Source organism: Bombina bombina, chromosome 3 (genome assembly GCF_027579735.1).
Source record: "Bombina bombina isolate aBomBom1 chromosome 3, aBomBom1.pri, whole genome shotgun sequence".
Taxonomy (NCBI): Eukaryota; Metazoa; Chordata; class Amphibia; order Anura; family Bombinatoridae; genus Bombina; species Bombina bombina.
Genome location: NC_069501.1, coordinates 48,626,516 through 48,639,984, shown reverse-complemented (window position 1 = coordinate 48,639,984; position 13,469 = coordinate 48,626,516). Strand labels below are relative to the sequence as shown.

General features: G+C 40.4%; 1 protein-coding gene across 1 annotated transcript in view; it reads right to left on the bottom strand.

Moving 5' to 3' along the window:
• Positions 1–13,469, bottom strand: part of GRAMD1C (GRAM domain containing 1C) — a 455,805-nt gene that overhangs the window by 271,518 nt on the left and 170,818 nt on the right. The gene's annotated exons all lie outside the window — the stretch shown is intronic.

Sequence of the window (13,469 nt, the reverse complement as noted above, 5' to 3'; positions counted from 1 at the left end):
TGTCCAACCCGAATACTAAACCTAATTTCTAACTCAAACCCTAAATCATATTGTCCAACCCTAATGCTAACCCTAATCTCTAATTCAAACCCTAAATCACAATGCCCAACCCTAATACTAAACCTAATATCTAACTCAAACCCTAAATCATAATGCCCAGCCCTAATACTAAACCTAATTTCGAACTCAAACCCTAAATCATAATGTCCAACCCTAATACTAAACCTAATTTCTAACTCAAACCCTAAATCATAATGTCCAACCCTAATACTAAACCTAATTTCTAACTCAAACCCTAAATCATAATGCCCAACCCTAATACTAACCCTAATCTCTAACGCAAACCCTAAATCATAATGCCCAGCCCTAATACTAAACCTAATTTCTAACTCAAACCCTAAATCATAATGCCCAACCCTAATACTAAACCTAATTTCTAACTCAAACCCTAAATCACAATGCCCAACCCTAATACTAAACCTAATTTCTAACTCAAACCCTAAATCATAATGCCCAGCCCTAATACTAAACCTAATTTCTAACTCAAACCCTAAATCATAATGCCCAGCCCTAATACTAAACCTAATTTCTAACTCAAACCCTAAATCATAATGTCCAGCCCTAATGCTAACCCTAACCTCTAACTCAAACCCTAAATCACAATGCCCAGCCCTAATGCTAAACCTAATTTCTAACTCAAACCCTAAATCATAATGTCCAACCCTAATACTAAACCTAATTTCTAACTCAAACCCTAAATCATAATGTCCAACCCTAATACTAAACCTAATTTCTAACTCAAACCCTAAATCATAATGCCCAACCCTAATACTAACCCTAATCTCTAACTCAAACCCTAAATCATAATGCCCAGCCCTAATACTAAACCTAATTTCTAACTCAAACCCTAAATTATAATGCCCAACCCTAATACTAAACCTAATTTCTAACTCAAACCCTAAATCATAATGCCCAGCCCTAATACTAAACCTAATTTCTAACTCAAACCCTAAATCATAATGTCCAGCCCTAATGCTAACCCTAACCTCTAACTCAAACCCTAAATCACAATGCCCAGCCCTAATGCTAAACCTAATTTCTAACTCAAACCCTAAATCATAATGCCCAGCCCTAATGCTAAACCTAATTTCTAACTCAAACCCTAAATCATAATGTCCAACCCTAATACTAAACCTAATTTCTAACTCAAACCCTACATCACAATGCCCAGCCCTAATATTAAACCTAATTTCTAACTCAAACCCTAAATCACAATGCCCAGCCCTAATACTAAACCTAATTTCTAACTCAAACCCTAAATCATAATGTCCAACCCTAATACTAAACCTAATTTCTAACTCAAACCCTAAATCACAATGCCCAACCCTAATGCTAACCCTAATTTCTAACTCAAACCCTAAATCACAATGCCCAACCCTAATGCTAACCCTAATTTCTAACTCAAACCTTAAATCACAATGCCCAGCCCTAATGCTAACCCTAATTTCTAACTCAAACCCTAAATCACAATGCCCAGCCCTAATGCTAACCCTAATCTCTAACTCAAACCCTAAATCATAATGCCCAACCCTAATACTAAACCTAATTTCTAACTCAAACCCTAAATCATAATGCCCAGCCCTAATGCTAACCCTAATCTCTAATTCAAACCCTAAATCATAATGCCCAGCCCTAATGCTAACCATAATCTCTAACTCAAACCCTATATCAGAAATGCTTAACCCTAATACTAAACCTAATCTCTAACGAAAACCCTAAATCATAATGCCTAGCCCTAATGCTAACCCTAATTTCTAACTAAAATTCTAATCCCTGATATTTAAACCACTAATACTAACCCTAATCTTTAACTCAAACCCTAATTCTTAACCCTTATACTAACCCTAATCTCTAACTCATACCCTAAACCATAATGCCTAACCTGATACTATCCCGATTTGTTACTCAAATCCTAAACCATAATGTCTAACTCTTATACTTACCCTAATACTAGCCCTAATCTCTAATTTAAAACCTAATTTTTAACTATAGCATTACCCCCTAAACCTTAATGCTTGACCCTAATCTCTAACTGAAGTCCTAAACCTTGATGCTTAAAGGGACAGTCTACTTGAATATAATCCCTATTACCCATTCCCCAGTTTTGCATAACTAACACTGTTATATTTGAAATACTTTAACTGTTTATCTTGTATTAAAAACTCTGCAGACTGCCCACTTATCTCAGTGCTTTTTTTTTTTTTTTACAAATTTACATTTTAGCCAATTAGTGCTGTTTAATGCATTACTCAATGGGAGTGAGCACAATGTTATCTATATGGCATACATGAACTAGAATTGTCCGGCTAAGCAAATTTAATAAAATACACTGAGATAAGAGGCACCCTGCAGGGTCTTAGAAACAGGTTTAGTCCTGTGGACATTCGTTTTGGACAATCAAATGTTGATAAGAAGGAAAATCCATTAAAATTTGTAATCTAATGTTGAATGTTACTTTTGTTTGTGAATGTTCATAATTAGATCAAATATCCACATTTGAAATTTCGAATGGAACATTCGATTTAACAAATACCATTCAGAAGTTCAATAGTTTATGTGGTAGGAAATTTTATTAAATAGGTACATAAAATATACAAATATATCAATTTAAATGTTTCTAATATTACATTTAAAGCCTTATATGACATTGAGAGCACCATCCCTAAATTCTTGCACTGGGATGCCCCAGGTGAGATTTCAGCATACAAGACCAGTGTTCCCTCTAAGGCCAGTTTTGTGAGTGTCTCAGCAGTGAAACAGTTATTTAGAGCAAACACTATACAATGCACACTGCAAGGTGTGGTTCCCTTATTAACTGTTTCACTGCTGGGCCTTAGAGGGAACATTGCACTTGGCAGAATATCAGATGTTATAACCAGTAGACTGACAATTTGCTCCTCATCTGTGACACTGAGAAGTAACAGTATATGAGCTAGAAGAATTATAGACCCACACCCATGCTAGTTAGATTTAATTTAGTGATTCTAACATTTAGCTGCTTGATAAACAAAATAAATAAGCAATAACTATGAGAATCTAAAACATGAAACTAAACAATTTAATAGAATGAATGATTGGAATTCAATTCTTCACAATGCTAGCAACCCCCACCCCATTACACTGATGTATTCAATTCATTGTTCAGGTGTCATTAGTAATAATTCAGATCCTATCACGCACCTTACAGAAAGCTATAGAACTATGTAATGAGAGAACATAATAGATGAATACTTACATCATAAAATGAGCTTTTGTCTATGACTACACATGTGCTCATGATATCCAAGAGGTTTCCCATAAGGAATCTATTGTACATCATATTATGTAATACACTTAAAGGGACACTCAGGTCAAATTCAATTTTAATGATTCAGATAGAGCAGTAATTTTAAACAACTTTCCAATTTACTTCCATTAAAAAAAATGTGCACAGTCTTTTTATTTTTACACTTTTTGAGTCACCAGCTCCTACTGAGCATGTGCAAGAATTCAGACTATACGTATATGCATTTGTGATTGGCTGATTGCTATCACATGGTACAGGGGGAGTGGAAATAAGCATAACTGAAATTTGTTATAAAAAAATCTACTACTTATTTGAAATTCAGAGTAAATGCTATTGCATTGTCTTGTTATCTTGCATTTGTTTGTGCAAATCTACAGTGTTTACTGCTCCTTTAAATTAAGCCAGTGTATCCCAGGACCCTTAACAAGTCAGATACTTATTATATCTTAAAGGGACATGAAACCCCAATTTTTGTCGTTCATGATTCAGAAAGAGAATACAATTTTAGACAACTTTACAATTTACTTATATTACCTAATTTGTTTCATTCTTTTGGTATCCTTTGTTGAAGACACATCATTGCACTACTGGGAGCTAGCTGAAGACATTGGGTGAACCAATAACATGATAAATGCGGCCACCGATCAGCAGCTCTTGCGAATACCTAGGTAACCTTTTTCAATAAAGGATACCAAGACAAGAAAACAAATTAGATAATAGAAGTAAATTGGAAAGTTTTTAAAACCACATGCTGTATCTGAACCATGAATTGGGTTTCATGTCCCTTTAACTAGAACACAGGTGAAATAATTGGCTAATGGGTGAGCTGATTATTTTACCTGTGCTCTCGTTAAGATACATTGAATATCTGACCTGTTAAGGGTACAGAGGACTGGGTTTGGAAATTAATTGGCTATTTTTTTTCTAACCTGCATTTGCTATTTAAAGGGAACACTTCTTCTATGTCTTCTATGTATTAAGAAACTAACCAAATAAAGATATGCTTGGGAGTTCCGGGTGGCGGCCATCTTTATGGTCGCACTGAGCTTCAGTTGCTGAAAATATTCCCGCTTTTCTTAAAATTCAGCAAGAGATCTTACATTATATCACAAATTTTAGTGGGAATGTGAAGCTGAAGGCGCACTGACCAAAACTTAGGGGTTTTGGATTGTATCATGGCTTGTCAGCCCTCGGCACCAGATACTTTATTTTGAGGCCTTCTCCTACTTCAGAAGCTCGAGTATTGTGCCTATAAATCGGTGCGCCATTTGCTTGCCGCTTACTAAATCTGACTAAAGAGTTTGTGATACAGGCACAAAGAGAAGCCAGAGATATTAACCCTTGGAGAGACCTCAGAAGAAGTCCAGTCAACAATTAATACCGGCAGTGGCAAGGCAGCAAAATGGGTCTCCAAGTTGCCACCCTGAAGACCCTGTGAAGACAGGAATGGATTCATACCCGCACTGAGTTGACTAACAGATTACAAGCAGCAGTGGTCTCTGAGCTTGTAGGATCTTTCTGTAAAACTAGATCCCAGATCTACTACACAAGAGTTTCAGGGACTCTGTCGAGGATCCATCATATGGCTATTGTTGTTCAGCCTTGGATAAGATCTCCTTTTCTGGATGTAGCATCTCCAACGTTGGTGTGGCCTGAGGGACATGAGGGAAGGCTCTCTCCCTGAACACTAAGGGAAACTTCTTTGTGCAAGGACCATTGTAATTTACGTTGCTCTATGGTTGATAACTTATATTCTCCCCCAATACATATACTGTATGACCAAGCTTAATTAACTATATAGTACCATATTATTAGGATGCCAGTAGTTTATTGTTTTACTGCCATATATTTAATGGGACAGTATACACCAATGTCCATATAACTCCATGTAGTAGACACTATTATAGAGAAGAATATGAACAGATACTGATGTAAAAATCCAGTATAAAACCTTTTAAAAATGTACTTAGAAGCTACCAAATTTAGCACTATTGATGAGGTTAGGCTGGGACACCCACTGAAATGAGAAAGCAGACCCCCCCCCTCCCTTGCATATGAAAAGACCCATTATACAAACAGGAGAATGCTGGAATCTGTAGACATCAGTATACATCTAAAACTTTGGGGCTTGGTTAGGAGTCTGAAAATCAGCACAATGTTATTTAAAAATAAGCAAAACTATACATTGTTACAAAAACACTCCCAGATGGGCACTATAAACGGATAATCTACAAAACATTTATGCAAAGAAACATCTAGTGGTACAATGCCACTTTAAATGTAATAGGGTGAGTACAGCCCTTGGGACAGTTCTTGTTACCTTGTGGGTACTATAACCAGATGGGCAGTGAATTTAACATGTTCACCTATTTGTTTCTCGCCTATAAAGGATATTAGCTAGCACAGGAGTTATTTAATATATGATGACATTATAGTCTGAGGCTCTTTGTCATGTCCTTAGACTCTATCTTAGCTTATTTCATTATTATTTTTTGACATAGTCTAATATGACTGTTTAAATTATAACTGGGAATAGAAAGTTGAGCTATATCAGGTACATTTCATAGTTGCCATGTTCTCTGTTAAGTTATGGTGGCCGATTTATCAAGCCCCATATGCATCTGCTTCCGCGCGAGCCTTCAGGCTTCCCGGAAAACAGGAGTTAAGAAGCAGCGGTCTTAAGACCGCTGCTCCTTAACTCGTCCGCCACTTCTGAGGCTGCGGACATCAATCAGCCCTATCGGATACGATTGGGTTGATTGACACCCCCTGCTAGCGGACGATTGGCCGCGAATGTGCAGGGGATGGCATTGCACAAGCATTTCACAAGAAATGCTTGTGCAATGATAAATGTTGACAGCCTATGCTGTCGGCATTTATCGATGTGCGGCGGACATGATCCGCTACAGCGGATCATGTCCGCTCGCACTATAATAAATCGGCCCCAAAATGACATGAAACCCACATTTTTTTCTTTCATGATTCAGATAGAACAGGCAATTTTAAATAACTTTTCAATTTATTTCTATTTAATTTATTTTGTTCTCTTAGTATACCTTGTTGAAAAGTATACCTAGGTAGGTTCAGAAGCTGTTGACTGGCTGCACATATACGCCTCTTACCATTGGCTTTCAGCTTACAGTAGTGCAATGCTGCTCATTCAACAAAGGATAACAAGTGAATGAAGCAAATTAGATAAACAGAAGTAAATTGGAAAATTGTTTAAAAGTGTATGATCTATCTGAATCATGAAATAAATATTTGTTTAGGCTTCACGTCCCTTTAAGAGCATTTCATAATCTCGGGGCAAACCCTATTAAATGTAAAATGTGTATCTATTTGATTCCCTTGCAGCTATCTGTAACGCTTAACGCACTTGCTCTTATTGAAATATGTGTAACCATACTAACTTTTATACTTACCACCAATATAGCTGTAAACTTTGTAAATGATTCCAGATTTATCTTATCTGTTTTGCTGTAAATGTTCAGCTACCTGTTACACTTTAGTTTCCTAGTGACCTATAGTCTTGGGATGTGTGAGTTTCTATACTATCTATTTTATACCTTAGAGGTGGGGTCCACCTGTGACCTCAAGATTTTTAAAGGATGAACAATAAAGTGCAAGTCAGCTCACAATATAAAATAAAACAAATTATTATTGTGCACATCTGGATCATTTAGCAGCATGACTAAGGGAGCGCTTTCTCTTGTATAGACATACATTAGTACTTACAGTTTGTATTGTGTATACCAGATGCAATTTACTTTTGTTTGCCTACATTATTCATCACCTAATTTACTTCTGACCATGTAGTAGTATATGTATATTTGCCCATGTGGTCTTTATTATGTCTCTAATTGGCCTCTGTAAAAAAGGAAACCTAGGTTACAAAATGGTGGCTCCCGTTGCTTTGTGGACACTAAAACATTAACACTTACTTTTTGTCAACATTTAAACAATATAATAATAATTACAAAAAATCTGCATATTATTCTCAGGCTAATCTTTGTTTTTAATACATAATTATATCTAGTATTTACTTACTGTTTAAAGGGGCATTAAACACTAAACAAATTATATATACAGGGAGTGCAGAATTATTAGGCAAATGAGTATTTTGACCACATCATCCTCTTTATGCATGTTGTCTTACCCCAAACTGTATAGGCTCGAAAGCCTACTACCAATTAAGCATATTAGGTGATGTGCATCTCTGTAATGAGAAGGGGTGTGGTCTAATGACATCAACACCCTATATCAGGTGTGCATAATTATTAGGCAACTTCCTTTCCTTTGGCAAAATGGGTCAAAAGAAGGACTTGACAGGCTCAGAAAAGTCAAAAATAGTGAGATATCTTGCAGAGGGATGCAGCACTCTTAAAATTGCAAAGCTTCTGAAGCGTGATCATCGAACAATCAAGCGTTTCATTCAAAATAGTCAACAGGGTCGCAAGAAGCGTGTGGAAAAACCAAGGCGCAAAATAACTGCCCATGAACTGAGAAAAGTCAAGCGTGCAGCTGCCAAGATGCCACTTGCCACCAGTTTGGCCATATTTCAGAGCTGCAACATCACTGGAGTGCCCAAAAGCACAAGGTGTGCAATACTCAGAGACATGGCCAAGGTAAGAAAGGCTGAAAGACGACCACCACTGAACAAGACACACAAGCTGAAACGTCAAGACTGGGCCAAGAAATATCTCAAGACTGATTTTTCTAAGGTTTTATGGACTGATGAAATGAGAGTGAGTCTTGATGGGCTAGATGGATGGGCCCGTGGCTGGATTGGTAAAGGGCAGAGAGCTCCAGTCCGACTCAGACGCCAGCAAGGTGGAGGTGGAGTACTGGTTTGGGCGGGAATCATCAAAGATGAGCTTGTGGGGCCTTTTCGGGTTGAGGATGGAGTCAAGCTCAACTCCCAGTCCTACTGCCAGTTTCTGGAAGACACCTTCTTCAAGCAGTGGTACAGGAAGAAGTCTGCATCCTTCAAGAAAAACATGATTTTCATGCAGGACAATGCTCCATCACACGCGTCCAAGTACTCCACAGCGTGGCTGGCAAGAAAGGGTATAAAAGAAGAAAATCTAATGACATGGCCTCCTTGTTCACCTGATCTGAACCCCGTTGAGAACCTGTGGTCCATCATCAAATGTGAGATTTACAAGGAGGGAAAACAGTACACCTCTCTGAACAGTGTCTGGGAGGCTGTGGTTGCTGCTGCACGCAATGTTGATGGTGAACAGATCAAAACACTGACAGAATCCATGGATGGCAGGCTTTTGAGTGTCCTTGCAAAGAAAGGTTTCTATATTGGTCACTGATTTGTTTTTGTTTTGTTTTTGAATGTCAGAAATGTATATTTGTGAATGTTGAGATGTTATAGTGGTTTCACTGGTAAAAATAAATAATTGAAATGGGTATACATTTGTTTTTTGTTAAGTTGCCTAATAATTATGCACAGTAATAGTCACCTGCACACACAGATATCCCCCTAAAATAGCTAAAACTAAAAACAAACTAAAAACTACTTCCAAAAATATTCAGCTTTGATATTAATGAGTTTTTTGGGTTCATTGAGAACATGGTTGTTGTTCAATAATAAAATTAATCCTCAAAAATACAACTTGCCTAATAATTCTGCACTCCCTGTAAAATGAAGCATTCAAAGAAAAGATTAGTCTGAGAATAATATGTAGATGCATTTATTAAAGTTTCATTAGCTGTTTAAATATTTACAAAATAAGTATAAAGTTTTAGTGTCAATAAAACAATGGGAGCTGCCATGTTGTAACTTAGGTAACCTTCTCTGCTGTGGCCAATCAGGGACAATTATAAATAGGTCACTAGAGTGTGCAGCCAATGGCTATGTTGAATATAACAGTGTTGTGTACTTCCACATAAAATGAAAAGCTCACAATTTCAGAATGGAATTATGGAAAAGAGGGCAAAATAAAAATAAATAAATATATATTGCAGAGTTTTTTTCTATATTCAATTTATCATTTTATATTATAATCTCAAAGTGTTTAATGTCCCTTTAAAATCCCTTTAAAGGGACATACAGCTCTTATGCATTAGAGCATTTTCTTATTCCGCTGTTGCTTGCCTTTACCTATGTGATTAACTCCTGTAGAGGGACTAAACACACAGTAAAAGTCAGAAACGCTGAGCCAATTAATGACAGCATTTGTGCATAACCACCAATCACTGATCACGTTGAGCTCAGCAGTGCATTGTCACACTAGAGCTGGTTTTTGTAGGGGCTAAGCACATGGTTCTCTAGCACATTGCAGTATTTCCTTATTGCAGAATTATTTGCCATGAAGACGTGTATGTAATATGGTTATTACTCTAGGGAGCTTTGCTGGTTAGTGCTGTAACTGCTTTATGATTCATTTTCCTTTCCCACATAAATTATTCAGTGGGAAGATCCTGTTGCTGACAGCGAGCCCGAGCTTCATAAGAGACAAGCAGGTTGCTTGTGACATGACCAGCTGTCAATATAAAGGGGCGTTGGTCATGAAGGTTAATATAAGAAGTCTTCACAGGTCTCCAGTATTTACTCAGTCTAGTATCTTATCATCTCTCTGTCTAGTACAATGCATTACCAATGATCATTTAACGTATTGGGTATCCTAAGGGGTCCAATGGGGGGATAGTTCTGAGAGGGGCTGCAGAAACAAAGGTCTAGTCTGCTGTTTAGTATGTGCATATTGCTGGCAAAGGCTACAGAGTTATACCTTTGATCTGAGATGTGATGTGGGCATATGGCTAGAGGGCTGTGGGCTACATATGAGATGTGATGTGGGTATAAGGCTGACACAGACTAGAGGGCTGTGGGCTACATATGAGATGTGATGTGGGCATATGGCTGACACAGACTAGAGGGCTGTGGGCTACATATGAGATGTGATGTGGGCATATGGCTGACACAGACTAGAGGGCTGTGGGCTACATATGAGGTGTGATGTGGGCATATGGCTGACACAGACTAGAGGGCTGTGGGCTACATATGAGATGTGATGTGGGCATATGGCTGAGACAGACTAGAGGGCTGTGGGCTACATATGAGATGTGATGTGGGTATATGGCTGACACAGACTAGAGGGCTGTGGGCTACATATGAGATGTGATGTGGGCATATGGCTGACACAGACTAGAGGGCTGTGGGCTACATATGAGATGTGATGTTGGCATATGGCTGAGACAGACTAGAGGGCTGTGGGCTACATATGAGATGTGATGTTGGCATATGGCTGACACAGACTAGAGGGCTGTGGGCTACATATGAGATGTGATGTGGGCATATGGCTGAGACAGACTAGAGGGCTGTGGGCTACATATGAGATGTGATGTGGGTATAAGGCTGACACAGACTAGAGGGCTGTGGGCTACATATGAGATGTGATGTGGGTATAAGGCTGACACAGACTAGAGGGCTGTGGGCTACATATGAGGTGTGATGTGGGCATATGGCTGACACAGACTAGAGGGCTGTGGGCTACATATGAGATGTGATGTGGGCGTATGGCTGACACAGACTAGAGGGCTGTGGGCTACATATGAGATGTGATGTGGGTATAAGGCTGACACAGACTAGAGGGCTGTGGGCTACATATGAGATGTGATGTGGGCATATGGCTGACACAGACTAGAGGGCTGTGGGCTACATATGAGATGTGATGTGGGTATAAGGCTGACACAGACTAGAGGGCTGTGGGCTACATATGAGATGTGATGTGGGTATAAGGCTGACACAGACTAGAGGGCTGTGGGCTACATATGAGATGTGATGTTGGCATATGGCTGAGACAGACTAGAGGGCTGTGGGCTACATATGAGATGTGATGTTGGCATATGGCTGACACAGACTAGAGGGCTGTGGGCTACATATGAGATGTGATGTGGGTATATGGCTGACACAGACTAGAGGGCTGTGGGCTACATATGAGATGTGATGTGGGTATATGGCTGACACAGACTAGAGGGCTGTGGGCTACATATGAGATGTGATGTGGGTATATGGCTGACACAGACTAGAGGGCTGTGGGCTACATATGAGATGTGATGTTGGCATATGGCTGAGACAGACTAGAGGGCTGTGGGCTACATATGAGGTGTGATGTGGGCGTATGGCTGACACAGACTAGAGGGCTGTGGGCTACCTATGAGGTATGATGTGGGCATATGGCTGAGACAGACTAGAGGGCTGTGGGCTACCTATGAGGTATGATGTGGGCATATGGCTGAGACAGACTAGAGGGCTGTGGGCTACCTATGAGGTATGATGTGGGCATATGGCTAAGACAGACTAGAGGGCTGTGGGCTACCTATGAGGTATGATGTGGGCATATGGCTGACACAGGTTAGAGGGTTATGGGCTACATATGAGGTATGATGTGGGTATATGGCTGACACAGGTTAGAGGGTTAAGGGCTACATATGAGGTGTGATGTGGGCATATGGCTGACACAGGTTAGTGGGTTACGGACTACATATGAGGTATGATGTGGGCATATGGCTGACACAGGCTAGAGGACTATGGGCTACATATGAGGTGTGATGTGGGTATAAGGCTGACACAGACTAGAGGGCTATGGGCTACATATGAGGTGTGATGTGCGCATATGGCTGACACAGGTTAGAGGGTTACGGACTACATATGAGGTATGATGTGGGCATATGGCTGACACAGGCTAGAGGGCTATGGGCTACATATGAGGTGTGATGTGGGCATATGGCTGACACAGACTAGAGGGCTATGGGCTACATATGAGGTGTGATGTGGGTATAAGGCTGACACAGACTAGAGGGCTGTGGGCTACATATGAGATGTGATGTGGGCATATGGCTGACACAGACTAGAGGGCTATGGGCTACATATGAGGTGTGATGTGGGCATATGGCTGACACAGACTAGAGGGCTATGGGCTACATATGAGGTGTGATGTGGGTATATGGCTGACACAGGCTAGAGGGCTATGGGCTACATATGAGGTGTGATGTGGGTATAAGGCTGACACAGACTAGAGGGCTGTGGGCTACATATGAGATGTGATGTGGGCATATGGTTGACACAGACTAGAGGGCTATGGGCTACATATGAGGTGTGATGTGGGCATATGGCTGACACAGGCTAGAGGGCTATGGGCTACATATGAGGTGTGATGTGGGTATATGGCTGACACAGGCTAGAGGGCTATGGGCTACATATGAGGTGTAATGTGGTTATATGGCGGGCACAGGCTAGAGGGCTATGGGCTACATATGAGGTGTGATGTGGGCATATGGCTGGCACAGGCTAGAAGGCTATGGCTACATATGAGGTGTGATGTGGGTATATGGCTGACACAGTCTAGAGGGTTATGGGGCTACATATGAAGTGTGATGTGGGTATATGGCTGACACAGTCTAGAGGGTTATGGGGCTACATATGAGGTGTGATGTGGGTATATGGCTGACACAGTCTAGAGGGTTATGGGCTACATATGAGGTGTGATGTGGGTATATGGCTGACACAGGTTAGAGGGTTATGGGCTACATATGAGGTGTAATGTGGTTATATGGCGGGCACAGGCTAGAGGGCTATGGGCTACATATGAAGTGTGATGTGGGCATATGGCTGGCACAGGCTAGAGGGCTATGGGCTACATATGAGGTGTGATGTGGGTATATGGCTGACACAGGCTAGAGGGCTATGGGCTACATATGAGGTGTGATGTGGGCATATGGCTAACACAGGTTAGAGGGTTAGGGGCTACATATGAAGTGTGATGTGGGTATATGGCTGACACAGGCTAGAGAGTTATGGGCTACATATGAGGTGTGATGTGGGCATATGGCTGACACAGGTTAGAGGGTTAGGGGCTACATATGAAGTGTGATGTGGGTATATGGCTGACACAGGCTAGAGGGTTATGGGCTACATATGAGGTGTGATGTGGGCATATGGCTGACACAGGTTAGAGGGTTAGGGGCTACATATGAAGTGTGATGTGGGTATATGGCTGACACAGGCTAGAGGGTTATGGGCTACATATGAGGTGTGATGTGGGCATATGGCTGACACAGGTTAGAGGGTTAGGGGCTACATATGAAGTGTGATGTGGGTATATGGCTGACA